Genomic DNA, 13464 nt, shown 5'->3' with positions numbered 1-13464 from the left:
AGGATATTTTATGGAAATATTTTTTGACCTAACATGTAAAATCTCTTGAAGTAATTCCATTGAACTCCCTCCATGACCAGAGTTCAAAATTATTTTGGTTACTTTTTGAAACAAATCGGGAAATGATTTCAGAATCTCTTACAATACTACTATCATGATACAAAAGCATAGTTTCTTCTGCCTATGACTCTTGGGTGAGAATTATGCCCACTTAGATGTGTGAAGCACTCGCAGCACAGAGGACTCACAGTGGTGCTCTCAGATGCCCGTTGGAGAGACTGGCTGGAACAAATTCCCCCCGGATAGCTGGAGCGAGTGTGGATGGTTACACCTCTCCCAGCAGGGTCCCACCATGTAGGGAGGGGATGGGATTATGGCTGAGCAGTCTGTATGCTTAATTTGGGTGATGTTGATGTACAGCTTGGTCTGGGCATTATCATGTCATATTTTATTTTATTTTTTAAAAATTTTATGTATTTGAGAGAGAGAGAGAGAGAGAAAGAGAGAAAGAGAGAAAACAAACGGGGAAGGAGAGGGAGAAGCAGACTCCCCACTGAGCAGGGACCCAGATGTGAGGCTCCATTCCAGGATCCTGGGATTATGACCTGAGCTGAAGGCAGATGCTCAACCAACTGAGCCACACCCAAGTGTCCCTATCATGTCATATTTTAATTCTAAGTTTATAAGTCTCTTTGCTCACTGCTCTTTTCTCTTTATGTAACTGTCACCAGTGCTTAGCATTGTACTAACCACACATTAAGTCTTAAGTATTGAATGAAACTTGAGCATGTTTTACTGAAAAGAAAATCAGTAAATATGGCCAACAAGCACATGAAAAAATGATTCACATAACTTGCCATCAGGGAAATACAAACCAAAACCACAATGAGATACCAATTTACACCAGTGAGAATGGCTAAATGAACAAGACAGGAGACAACAAGTGATGGAGAGGATGTGGAGAAGGGGGAACCCTTGTGCACTGTGGGTGGGAATCCAAGCTGGTATAGCACTCTGGAAAACAGTGTGGAGGTTCCTCAAGGAGTTAAAAACAGAGCTACCCTATGACTCAGCAATTGCACTACTGGGTATTTATCCCAAAGATACAGATGTAGTGAAATGAAGTGAAATGAAATGTAGTGAAATGGGGCACCTGTTCTCCAATGTTCATAGCAGCAAAGTCCACCTGTTCCCCAATGTTCATAGCAGCAATGTCCACAATAGCCAGACTGTGGAAGGAGCCTCAATGTCCTTCAACAGATGAATAGATAAAGAAGATGTGGTCTATATATACAGTGGAATATGACTCAGCCATCAGAAAGGACGAATACCCACCACCATTTGCTTCGACGTGGATGGAACTGGAGGGTATTATGCTGAGTGAGATGTCGTTCAGAGAGACAGTTATCATTTGGTTTCACTCATATGTGGAATATAAGAAATAGTGAAAGGGATTATAAGGGAAGGAGGGAAACTGAGTGGGGAAATTAATGAGGGAGACAAACCATGAGAGACTCCTGACTCTGGGAAACAAAGGGTTGCAGAAGGAGAAGTGGGTGGGGGGTTAGGGTAACTGGGTGACGGGCATGAAGGAGGGAACATGATGAGATGATTGCTGGGTGATATACTATATGCTGACAAAATGAATTTAAATAAAATAAAGCACTGAATGTTAAAAAAAATCAGTAAATAATTTGTAGGCTTAAAGCTGATTTATTTTTTTCTAAGTTGTACTATGTTAAGCTTGCTGACTCTCCCCTTTTGCTGTTTGTTGTCTTCACAGCTTGCTCATTGAGATTTGGAAGGAATTGCATTCCATGGGACATCATAATGTGTACAGAAATTTCCAAGGAAATTCTAAATAGTCTCCTGCTCCGCCTCCCCTCTCCACCCAAATTCTTAAGTCTGTAATTGAAACCATGGGTACATGTTGAATGTTGTACTAGAAAGGAATCAGGTCAACAATACACGGGTATATGGAACTTTCTGGGGTCCTTCTGTGAAAGACAAGGTGACAAACTGCTATCTGGAGCTAGCCTGCTGTGTCTGGCAGGACTTGTTCCCTGGCCATTCAGTACAGCTCATGAAGATCATGTCTTTTCACTGATACTTTTTTGATAGTTTTTATATAACAAAATCCTTATTCTATTTATAACTTCAGATAAGAAGGCACTATAAATGAATCCCTAACGTAATATATTTGTGGGTTACCTTTCACTATTTTTATGTCACATTAATTTTTAGCTGTAAAATGGTTAAATTGATTCTTAACGGTTCTCTCTTGACTGTTTTTTATGTTTTGGTTTTCAGCTTTGTGTAAGTGTCAGAGGATTTCTTCTGTTAGGAACAATGTATGACATTGCAATGTTGAAAAATAAGCCACCAAAATTCGCATGCCTTATGCATGTTTTGATTGATTTTCTATTTTCTTTAGTCAAAGGCTGATGTCACCGTGAATCCTTTGCAGTCATTGATTCTCCCATTCTCCTTTGTGTGATCATAGCATCTCATCAAGTTAATCCTATAGTATTTTCAAGGACTTGTGATTGATGGTTAGTGGGGTATTAGGAAAGTTCTTAATTTGAGGATGACCATGTGTAGCCACTTAGTACTACAATGTAGATTACTCAATTTACCAATATATTTCAACAATTAAAAAATTTTTATCCCTCTTTACTTGGGTTTCTTAATTGTTTTTTAAAAGATCACTTTCAAAGAAGTCACACGTGGTATTGTGATATTATAGGTACTCTATCACTAAATAAAGCTAATGTATAAAGATTACCATGAAACACCAAAAGTTTTCATTAGAAGGAAAACATTATCTTATAAATCTGGTCCATAAGGTGATCAGAGGGATATCAAGCTGATAAAATATTGAAGGTGCTTTTCTGAGCAGGTGGCGAGAGCTGAGCCTTGGATCATGATCCGGGCCCTTGCTGGCTGTACCTGGGCTGTGACGAGCCCTGGGACCCAGCTCTGAGGAAAAAAGTAAAGCAAACCTAGGAGATCTACTTGGTCCTAATAGCTGTTGTCAATATTTTATTAAGACAATTTATTGGGAGGAGGTTTAAGATAGCAACATAGAAGTGTACTAACCTCATCTCCTACAGACACAACACATCTACAGCCACATATGAAGCAATTCCCTCTGAAAAGGGCCTCAAGCTAGCTAGATGAACAGTGTCTCCACAACAAAGGATAAAAGGGCCGCATGGGGATGGATAGGAGGGGCAGAGACATGGCCTTGCCAGGAAGCCCACCCTAGGCACAGAGACCAACAGTTGGGAGAATCTCATTAATATACAGCCTGTCTCTGAGGAACCAGGGGTTTGTGCTCCACATCAGGCACCCTGGCCCTTGGGAACACATCAGAGACATGAGCCCCCAAAGCACCCAGCCTTAAAACAGGGCTTATTGCCAGGGGAGCCATAGGGCTTTAAGGAATGAAAAAGCCACTCTCGAAGGGCTCACTTACAGTCCGGCTCATCCTGGGACCCAGCACAAAAGTAAGTTTGAAAGATGCCTGGACCAGATGCTTAGGAGACTCCTTTGTTAATCTTGTAGCATCTCCTGGAGAGACAGGAGCTGGCTGGGGCTCTCTGGGGACAGAGTGCTGGCCAGACACCGTGTTTTGCATTTTCCGTCTGCCTTGGTGGGACCAGTGCTGGTAGTTGCCATCTCTGTTCCCCCAACCCCCCAACCCCGCCTGCTAGCTCTGGTGGGAGTGTCCCGGCCCCTTGCACCACAGCCAGGGCCGACCTGCCCAGGTGAGTACATTCTCCCAGGGCCCACCCTGCCAGCCATCAGCCATGTGCAGCTCACACAGGGGACACCCCTTGAGCACTTGGCTCTGGGGCCAGGTAGGATTGCCTTTCTTGTCCTTGACAGGTGACCTTCTCCAGGGCAATGCACAGACAGCAGATGAAATGTACCCTGCAGGGTTTATGTGAAAAAGGCATATTTCTTATCCTAGAGCCTCAGCCTGAGGGGCAGGCTTCAGGCTTGTCATGTATTCCTAGGCACCCCCAGGGAAGATGGGCAAGGAGATAACCATATTGTGCTCTCTTGTGGCCATGAACAGCATCATGCCTCCCAGAAAGGAGCTTATATACATCTAAAGCCACGAGTTTTGCAATTGCCACCCTGGGGACACCTCTAGATTTCTTGGTCTGGAAGTCAGCGGGGTTTAGGATTGCAGACCCACAAGACCGCGCGTATTCACATACCTTGAAAGTTGCTGCCTGTGAATCTGTCTTACTCTATCCCTAAAAAACTAGAAAAAAGAACAAGGGCATCTGGGTGGCTCAGTCAATTAAACAGTTGCTTTTGGCTCAGGTCATGATCCCAGGGTCCTGGGATTAGAGCCCTGCATTGGGCTCCCTGCTTTTCTGGGAGTCTGCTTACCCCCCCTCCCCTCCCCCCCCCAATGTGCTTGCATGCTTTCTCTCAAATAAAAATCTTAAAAAAAAATGCAGCCTAAATTTAGAAGGAAGGAAAGAATAAAAATCAGAGTGGAAATAAGTGAAATGGAGACTAAAAGAATAACAGAAAAGATCAATGAAATGAAGAGTTGGTTCCTTGAAAAGATAAGCAAAACTGATGAACCTTTAGGCAGGCTCACCAGTTAAAAAAGACAGGACTCAGGGATCCCTGGGTGGCGCAGCGGTTTGGCGCCTGCCTTTGGCCCAGGGCGTGATCCTGGAGACCCGGGATCGAGTCCCACGTCGGGCTCCCGGTGCATGGAGCCTGCTTCTCCCTCTGCCTGTGTCTCTGCGCCTCTCTCTCTCTCTGTGACTACCATAAATAAATAAAAATTAAAAAAAAAAAAATGACAGGACTCAAGTAAATAAAAAATTAAAGAGAAGTTACGACTTATACTATGAAAATACAAAATATCCTAACAGACCATTACAAGCATATGCCAAACAAACTGGCTCTGGAAGATATGGATAAATTCCTAGAAACCTACTATCTTCCCAGACTGAATCTTGAGGAAATAGAAAATCTGAATAAACCAGCTGCTAGCCAGGAGATCGAATTAGTAGTCAAAAACCTCCCAACAAACAAGTCCAGGACCAGATGGCTTCACTGGTAAATTTGACCACACATTCGATGAAGGTGAAATACCTATCCTTCTCACACAAGGACCCCACAAAGAAGGAGGTTACTGGCCAGGCCAATACCCTGATGCATATAGATGCAAAGAGTCCCCAACAAAATCCTAGCAAACCAAATCCCTTCAAAGGATCATACACCATGATCAAGGTTGATTTCTCTCAGAGATGCAAGGATGGCCAACATCCACCAATCATGTTGACACTTGCACATTAGGACCAGCTGCTGGGTGGAAGGAAGCACGTGCGAGAGGCCAGGAGAGGGAGAACGACCAGAGTTCCTAATGACTGAACAGTCCTGGTGCCAAGCTGCACAGGGAGTGTGACTTGGCTTCTGTGAAATAAATTCATGGCCCTGTGATAAATTACCCCCCAACTTTCACTGTGGCTTATGTTGGTTTCTGTCCCTGGATACCAATATGTGTCCTCACTTTGCCATCTACGCTACCTACCACCCTGGTCTCAACTCTCACGAACCTAGAATTTTATAAAAGCCCATGGAACTTTAGCATGAAAAAAATATATATATAGAAGTAAGAATCAGTAAGACATGATCATAATACACATACTCCTGTCCCATAATGTCATTTAGGTGGGTCAGCAGCAGTTTTGCACAGTAAGGATAACAATAACTTTTTGAGAATTTTAAATTTTGAAATCATTTGAGATTTCTGGAAGAGCGTAAGTCAGCACAGACAATTCCTAAATGTCCTTCACCCAGCTTCCCCTAATGTTAACATCTTGCATCAACTTGTCGAAATGAAGAAATTAAACATTAGCATAAACTAAACTACAGCCTTTCATCACATTCCATTAGACTTTCCGTAAATGTCCTTTTTCTGTTCTAGGACCCAATCTGGGATTTCATCAAATCCCATCATATTTGTTCATCGTATCTCCTATCTTCTTGTCCTGATGGTTTTTCTGTCTTCCCTTGTCTTTCATGACCTTGACACTTCTGAAGCCTACTGATAGATATTTTGTAGTATTTCCCTTAATTTTAACAGATCTGATATTTTCTTGTGATTAGACTGAGGTTATGGATTTGGGGGGAAGAATACCACAGAGGCAATGTGCCTCTTCATCACATATCCTATCTCACAACTTTACCATGACTTGTTGCTGGTGATATTAACCATGATCACCGGTTGGTGAGGGGGCATCTGTCAGGTTTTTCCACTATAAGGTTTCTAGTTTTTCTTTTCCAAACCTGCCTCTTATAAGTGAGTCACTAGGTTCATAACATACTCAAAGGAGAATAAAGCTCCACCTCCTGGAGGAAGGAGCATCAAGGAATTTGTAGACATTTGTTAAAAGCACTTACCGTAATCAGTATTTTGAGGGAGATACTTGATTCCGACAATGTCCAGTTTCTCTGTAAAGATTTGCCCAGTAATTGTAGCATTTGTCCTCAGATGTTGCCTGCAGCAACCATTACTATGGTATTCCAGTGGTGATTTTGTTTCTTCTTCACATGTATTACTTGGAATTCTTCTCTAAGGAGTATTTTCCCCTTCTCCCCTATTTACCTATTTATTCAATTGCTTATTTATATCAGTATCGACTCATGGACATTTGTTTTGTTCTTTCGGTTGTAATCCAATACTGTCAGTATTTCATTGCTCAAACTCTTTGAGCTTTGACCATGGGTCGTTTGTTCAGGTTGGTTCTTGATATAGCCCAACTTATCCCCAACCCCCTGCCTTAGATTGACCTCTTTTTTTTTTTTTTTTTTGATTCATGAGAGACACAGAGAGAGAGAGAGGCAGAGACACAGGCAGAGGGAGAAGCAGGTTTCCTGCAGGGAGCCCCATGCAGAACTTGATCCCAGGACCCTGGGATCATGACCTGAGCCAAAGGCAGACGCTTAACCACTGAGCCACCCAGATGCCTCTAGATTGATTTTTAATAGCAAGCTGGCCTATAAAATAAAAATCCAATTCAAAAGTTAAAACATATTCCTAGGGGTTCCCTGGGTGGCTCATCAGTTTGGTGCCTGCCTTTGACCCAGGGCGTGATCCTGGAGTCCCAGGATCGAGTCCCGTGTCAGGCTCCCAGTGTGGAGTCTGCTTCTCCCTCTGCCTGTGTCTCTGCCTCTCTCTCTATATATATATCTATCATGAATAAATAAATAAAATCTTTAAAAAAAATGTTCCTAAAACTTAATCAAATTTTATTATAAATGAATAGTGTTTTCCATATTATGACAAGTCTTAACATTTTCCTTCAACTAGACATTATATAAATTTAGAACCTTGTGATTCTTACATGTTAATTATGCTTGCCACCCACTTACCTCTGTCTTAAGGCTAGTGATTATATTCTTTATTAAGTACTTCAAGAATCTTGAGTGAAAGACTTAAAGCAGGAGAACTATTAACATTAAGATCTTTCAAAAGAAAAGTGAGAGATTGGTGAAGGCTTAATGCCTGAAATTTAAGAGGTAACATTTTTTTCAAACAATATATCCTTGTTTTTCACAAGATTATGATTAAAGAACATATATACCAGGAAGATGAGTTTCAAAGAATTTCTGATTAACACATTAGAAAAGGTCTTCTTCAGCAACTTTCTAAGCTAGGAGACATTTATTCCTAGTCTTAGTTATGAAAGACTGCTTAGATTTAGCTTTGGAAGAAACAGCCTGGAATGTAGAAGCCAAGTACAACCAACTTCAGAGGTGTCACAGAAGAATGGCTGGTTTGATAAACTGAGTTCTCAAAAGTGATCTGGAGTAGGCTTTGCGGACAGAGGCAGAATGAGGCTAAGCACAGTGGGAAAGCTGTATCTGGGTGTTTGGTTTGGTAAAAATTTGAAAAGGAAGAGAAAACAGGTTCAGTTTTGCAAATGGGAGCTTTGTGTAGCCATATTGTATCCATGTCCAGCGTTGTGAGGAGTTTCAGGAGTGAAAAATTATGTAAGAGACTTATTCCTGGAAAAGATATTTGCTTATTTGGTTATTTTTATTGGATACATGTGATAAATTCAAGCAGTACGAAGTGCTGTGTTTTTCCATAGATTGCGTTCTAATACCCAGTTCTGATCTTCAGTTGCTTATCAACCATCACCAGTCAAGTCTTCCTGGGCCCAGGTGGGTACTAGTTAGGGTGTGGCTGAAAGCCTCAGTCCCTGCATTCTAGACTCTTTAGAATAGTGGGGATATACCGGGTAACCTGCCATGTGTATACAGAGCATGGCCAGTATTGGCATGGATTACTTTGGGAGATCACAGCACAGGAGTAGCTAAGTCAGACCGGTGGGTTGGGAAGACTCCCCAGAGGACATCTGCAGAACTGCATGGGAGAGTGTGAGTTGGCCAGCCAGAAGTGGGAGAAGAAAGACTTCAGGCAGAGAACCCCAGGTGCAAAGAAGGCCCTGAAGACCCTTGGTGTGTCCTGGGAACTTCTAGGAGTTCATCCTGGCTAGGTGGGAGCTGGTGCTAATTGGGCGGGATGGGTGACAAGGTGAGCTTGTGAGGTGCTTCAAGAGCCTTGCTGGAACTTCTGAAGGGGGGAAACCATTGGGGAGGGAAGTAGTCATGGAGCTTATGTGCTGAGTCCTTCCATTTATTTATTGTCTGGGAGTCATTGGAAGATTTGCTCTTGCTGGCTATTCTAGATCCTGGTTTGTGGGTGTCTCTGTGGGAGACATGAGTAATTCTATTAGTTCTATATAGTGACGGTGGGGCTTTCTCATTTAATCTATCATACAAAATACCTGGAGTTTTCAAAAACAGTGCAATTTATGGAAGAGTTTTAGAGGCAACTGAGTTTGATAAGGTTCATCTCCTACACAAGACCACGTCTTCAAGATGGGAGAGGTGGCTGCTTATTTAATGTATAGAAACCAATACAGAGAGTCAAGGAAAATGAAGAAACCTAGGCATATGTTTCAAATGAAAGATTCCATGAAGAATATCAGAAGAATTGCTTTAAGGCAGGGCCATGCCCCTCCCAGCACCAGGTGCTTAGTCATTAGGTTTTGATAATGTTGAGGTCATCCTATTGTTACATGTATTTCTCCCATTTCTTCTTCCACAAAACCATTCCATTAAATGAAGACAAATTTCTTTGTCCAGTGGAGATTTTGACACTTAGATAATTGAGCACTTGATTACATTTTTTGCTTATTTGAATATTTAATATGAAAGTAATACAGACTGTTAGAAGACAGGCATATTCTTGTATATTTGTATATGATTGTATATTCTTTTCCATTCTTCTTAGAATTGGATTCCCTAGACCCACCCTATGAGGAAATGGCCTTATGTTGGTGGTGAAAGCAAAATAATTTGTGGCTCTCAGGCAAGGAACAAGTGTGGTGTCTTCTCTAGAGCAGTAGTATCTTTGAGGCAATTTTAAGGCCTCTGGCAAGTCATTTAGTTTTTGTGCACCTTAGCTGGTTCCAGTGAATGGAACAAAATCTATTCTAATTCTCTTCTAAAACTGTTAGCAGAATTCAGTCATTGCTTGGTTATTTGTCCCAACAATTATTTCTGACCATCCACTCTTTGTTTTAGGCAATGGAGATACAACAGTGAACAAATCAGAAAAAAAGTTCATGACATCATGGGGCTTATGTTTCACAAAGAGGAGACACACTAAATGAATAAATATTATATATGTAGTTCAGAGTAATACGTTCTATGGGGAAGACTAACCCAGAGAAAAGGGAATAGAGAGCTAGTTGGGAAGGTGGGAATTGCAACTTTAATCTTAAATAGGATGATTAGGGGATTTCTCACTGCAAATATGAAGCTTGAAGGCAAAGACCTGAAGTAACTACTACCCATGTTGGTATCCAGAAGAACAGAGGGACAAGTTAAAATGCCCTGCACAGGTATGCATCTGGTATATTTGAAGAGGGCAAATAATTCAGTGTGGCTGGGCAAGGGTCACAAATAGGAGAGAAAAAGAAGAGGCTGGAGGGCTGCTGGGGAAGAGATTTTGGAAGATTTGGTCTGTCAAACCAGTAGTGTTGTAAGTTATTTATATATTTTAGAATAACAATTGTATATATTTAAGGTATACAACACGATTTGATATACAGTCAAGTTAAGTAACACATCATCTCCTCAGATTGTTACTTTTTTGTTGTGATGAGATCACCTGAAATCTCTCTTGGCATATTTCCAATATTTAATTCAATATTATTAATTAATTATTATTAATTAATTATAATCATTATGCTGTACATTAGAACTCTAGACTTATTCATCCTACACAACTGACTTTGATGAACATCTCCCCGTTTCCCCCAATCTTCCAGCTCCTGGAGACCATTGTTCTACTCTCTGCTTCTTTTTCTTCTTCTTCTTTTTTAGTCTCTGCTTCTATGAGTTCAACTTTTATTTTATTTTTATTTTTTAAAGATTTTTAATTTATTTATTCATGAAAGACACAGACAGAGAGGCAGAATTCAATCCTGGATCCCTGGATCATGCCCTAAGCTGAAGGCAGAAGCTCAACCACTGAGCCACCCAGGCGTCCCCCAACTTTTATTTTTAGATTCCACACATAAGTGAGATCATACAGTTGTCTGGCTTATTTTACTGAGCAAAATGTCTTCCAGGTTCATCCATGTTGGTATTAGTGGCAGGATTTCCTTTTTCATGGCTGAATAATATTCCACTACATATCATATAATAGTATTAAAAACATATCAGCATAATATATATAATGGAATATTCTATATTATATAAGCTATATATATTATTATATATCTTCTTTCTTCTTTATACCCTCATCTGGACACTAGATAGTTTCTATGTCTTGGCTGCTGTGAATAATGCCACAATGAACATAGGGGTGCAGATATCTCTTTGAGATACTGATCCCATTTCCTTTGGATATATACCTGGAGGATGGCTGGATCATTTGATAGTTCTATGTTTAAGTTTTTGAGGAATCTCCATATGTTTTCCCATAATGGCTATGCTAATTTATATTCCAATCAACAGTACACAAAGGTTCCCTTTTCTCCATATCCTCACCAACACTTGTTATCTCTTGTCTTTCTGATAAAAGCCATTCTAACAGGTGTGAGGTGATACTTCATTGTGCTTTTGATTTACATTTCTTTAATGATGTCAAGCATCTTTTCATATATTCATGTGTCTCTTGGCCATTTGTATGTCTTCTTTTGAGAAATGCGTATTTGGGTTTTTTTTTTTTTCCAACTTTTAAATTGGGTTATTTAATTGGGTTATTTGCTATTGAGTTGTTTGAATTCCTTATATATTTTAGATATTAACCCCTTACTGGATGTATGGTCTGGAAACATTTTTTCCCATTCTGTAGGTTCTTTCTTCATAATATTTGTTTGCTGTGTGGAAGCTTTTTAGTTTGATGCAATCCCATTTGTCTAGTTTTGTTTTTCTGTGTGTAGACCAACAAAGAAGAGTGAAAAGCAGTAGCCAGAGAGAGGGGGAGAGACTTAGAGAGAGAGAGAGAGAGAGAAAGAGAGAAAGGTCTAGGAGGGTTTGGTGTCCTGGAAACTACATGCAGAGAGCTGAATGGGGTACTGTATGAGAAGTGCCACACAGTGGTAAATGGTTAGGATAGCCATTCTCTCACGGGCACAAATTCCCATAGAAACAAAGCCATTAGGAACAAAGAAGAGAGTCTGGAGATACTGATTTCATTTTAGGCAAATAGTCTGTTAAAAAACAACCCTCTTTAGATCTATTATAATTGTCAACTTAGGTATATTTTCAACTGATGTACATTCTATTTGGAGCTAAAGAATGAAATCCATAGTTTGGGATTTCCTAATTCTGTACGCAAGGGTGGTATATTGAGAGGGAATGATTGAAGGAGATTGTCTCCTTTATGGACAAGTTACTGTCTTTCCATAATTGCTTGTAGCTTTAGTGCAGTTACATCACAAAAACATGTGAACTGGCAAAGTGATGAGTGGAACATGAACATGCCCTCCGGGGTCTTAGAGGGTGAATAAAGCCACAATAGCCACAATAGGGCTGGTACAGAAATGGAAAGATTGACAGAAAAGAAGAGAAACACATATAGATCAATATAAATCTTGCATATCCTGATGTCATTATCAATTAGAATGTAAAGAAAGATTTACCTCTTTAAAATGGTGCTGAAAACAATTTACTAATAGGGTGGAGAAACGGCAAGAGTCACCAAATAACCCATAAATACATTTGAGTGCCTGTGAACATTATATAAGTGCGAAAACCATAAAAGAAGGAGAATATTGGTGACTATTTATCTGACCTGGACTGGAAAAGAGATTTATCTGAATGACAGTGCTGAATCCATAAAGTATTGTTGGATTTGACTATGTAAAAATATGAAAGCACGTGTATGTTTAAAAAAACAAGCCTGGGACGTCTGGGTGGCTCAGCGGTTGGGCATCGCCTTCAGCTCAGGGCGTGACCCCGGGGCCCAGGGATCGAGTCCCGCATCGGGCTCCCCGCAGGGACCCTGCTTCTCCCTCTGCCTGTGTCTCTGCCTCTCTCTCTTTGTGTCTCTCCTGAATAAATACATAAAAATCTTAAAAAAAAAAAAAAAGCCTGGAGACATTTAACAAGCAAATAAATGAGAAAAAAACAACTAAGCAATATCTGTGACAGAAGATTAATGTGCTTTGTAAAGTGCTCATCGATGAAAGGCCTCGAAAAACTATGAACAAAGGCACAAAAAGGCAATTCACAGAAGGAATACAAATGGCCAGGAATCAATGCGGGGAAAGTTCAAGCTCATTAAAGTCAAATGCTGCGGATAAAGGGACCCTCTTCAGGTGGCCCCGCGCCCCGGGCCGCCAGCAGTGTCACGTCACAGTGGGTCGAGAAGCCCCCTCACCTGCTCCTGGCCTCCTCGTCAGCTTGCTCGTCCGTCCTTCTGTCCTTCTGCTGCGATCACTGACTGACGAGGACCCCGGGCCAGGCCCCTGCTGCACAGGCGCAGTGGAATATAGCTGCCCAGCTATAGCTAACAGAGCCGTCCAGGGGTCCACGTGCTGCGCCCCCCTCGATTTCCACAGTCCATTCAGACTTCCGTTCTTTGATGACTATTTCACATTTTCCCACTTCTCAAACCTCCACCATAGCCTCCCCGTCCTCCTTAGCTGACACCGTTGTTTCCTATTTCACTAAACAAATATAACATAGAAACAATCAAGCTCCCCCAAACTCATGTACCCCTCATCTCTCCCTTCCCTGGCAACTCCGAATAGTCCTGCTGGAGTGCACTGTACCCTGTTCACTCTTTTACCCAGTTAAGGCCTTTGCTCCGACAAGTCTCTCCAATTCTCCAACAATTCCCAAAACAGTTCTTCCCCCTTTACGGAATTATTTCCATCATCATAAAAATGTGCTTTA

General features: G+C 41.2%; 1 protein-coding gene across 1 annotated transcript in view; it reads left to right on the top strand.

Moving 5' to 3' along the window:
• The window catches only part of C10H12orf75 (chromosome 10 C12orf75 homolog), a 36965-nt gene extending 34289 nt beyond the window's left edge, over positions 1–2676 (top strand). Inside the window, exon 6 of the mRNA XM_038550809.1 lies at positions 1784–2676. The gene's annotated coding sequence lies outside the window, so the exon portion shown is untranslated. The remainder of the gene's footprint in view (positions 1–1783) is intronic.
• Positions 2677–13464: the final 10788 nt, after the last annotated feature.

Source organism: Canis lupus, chromosome 10, assembly GCF_011100685.1.
Source record: "Canis lupus familiaris isolate Mischka breed German Shepherd chromosome 10, alternate assembly UU_Cfam_GSD_1.0, whole genome shotgun sequence".
Taxonomy (NCBI): domain Eukaryota; kingdom Metazoa; phylum Chordata; class Mammalia; order Carnivora; family Canidae; genus Canis; species Canis lupus.
Note: the sequence above shows the minus strand (reverse complement) of the source record. Positions and strands in the feature narration are given on the sequence as shown.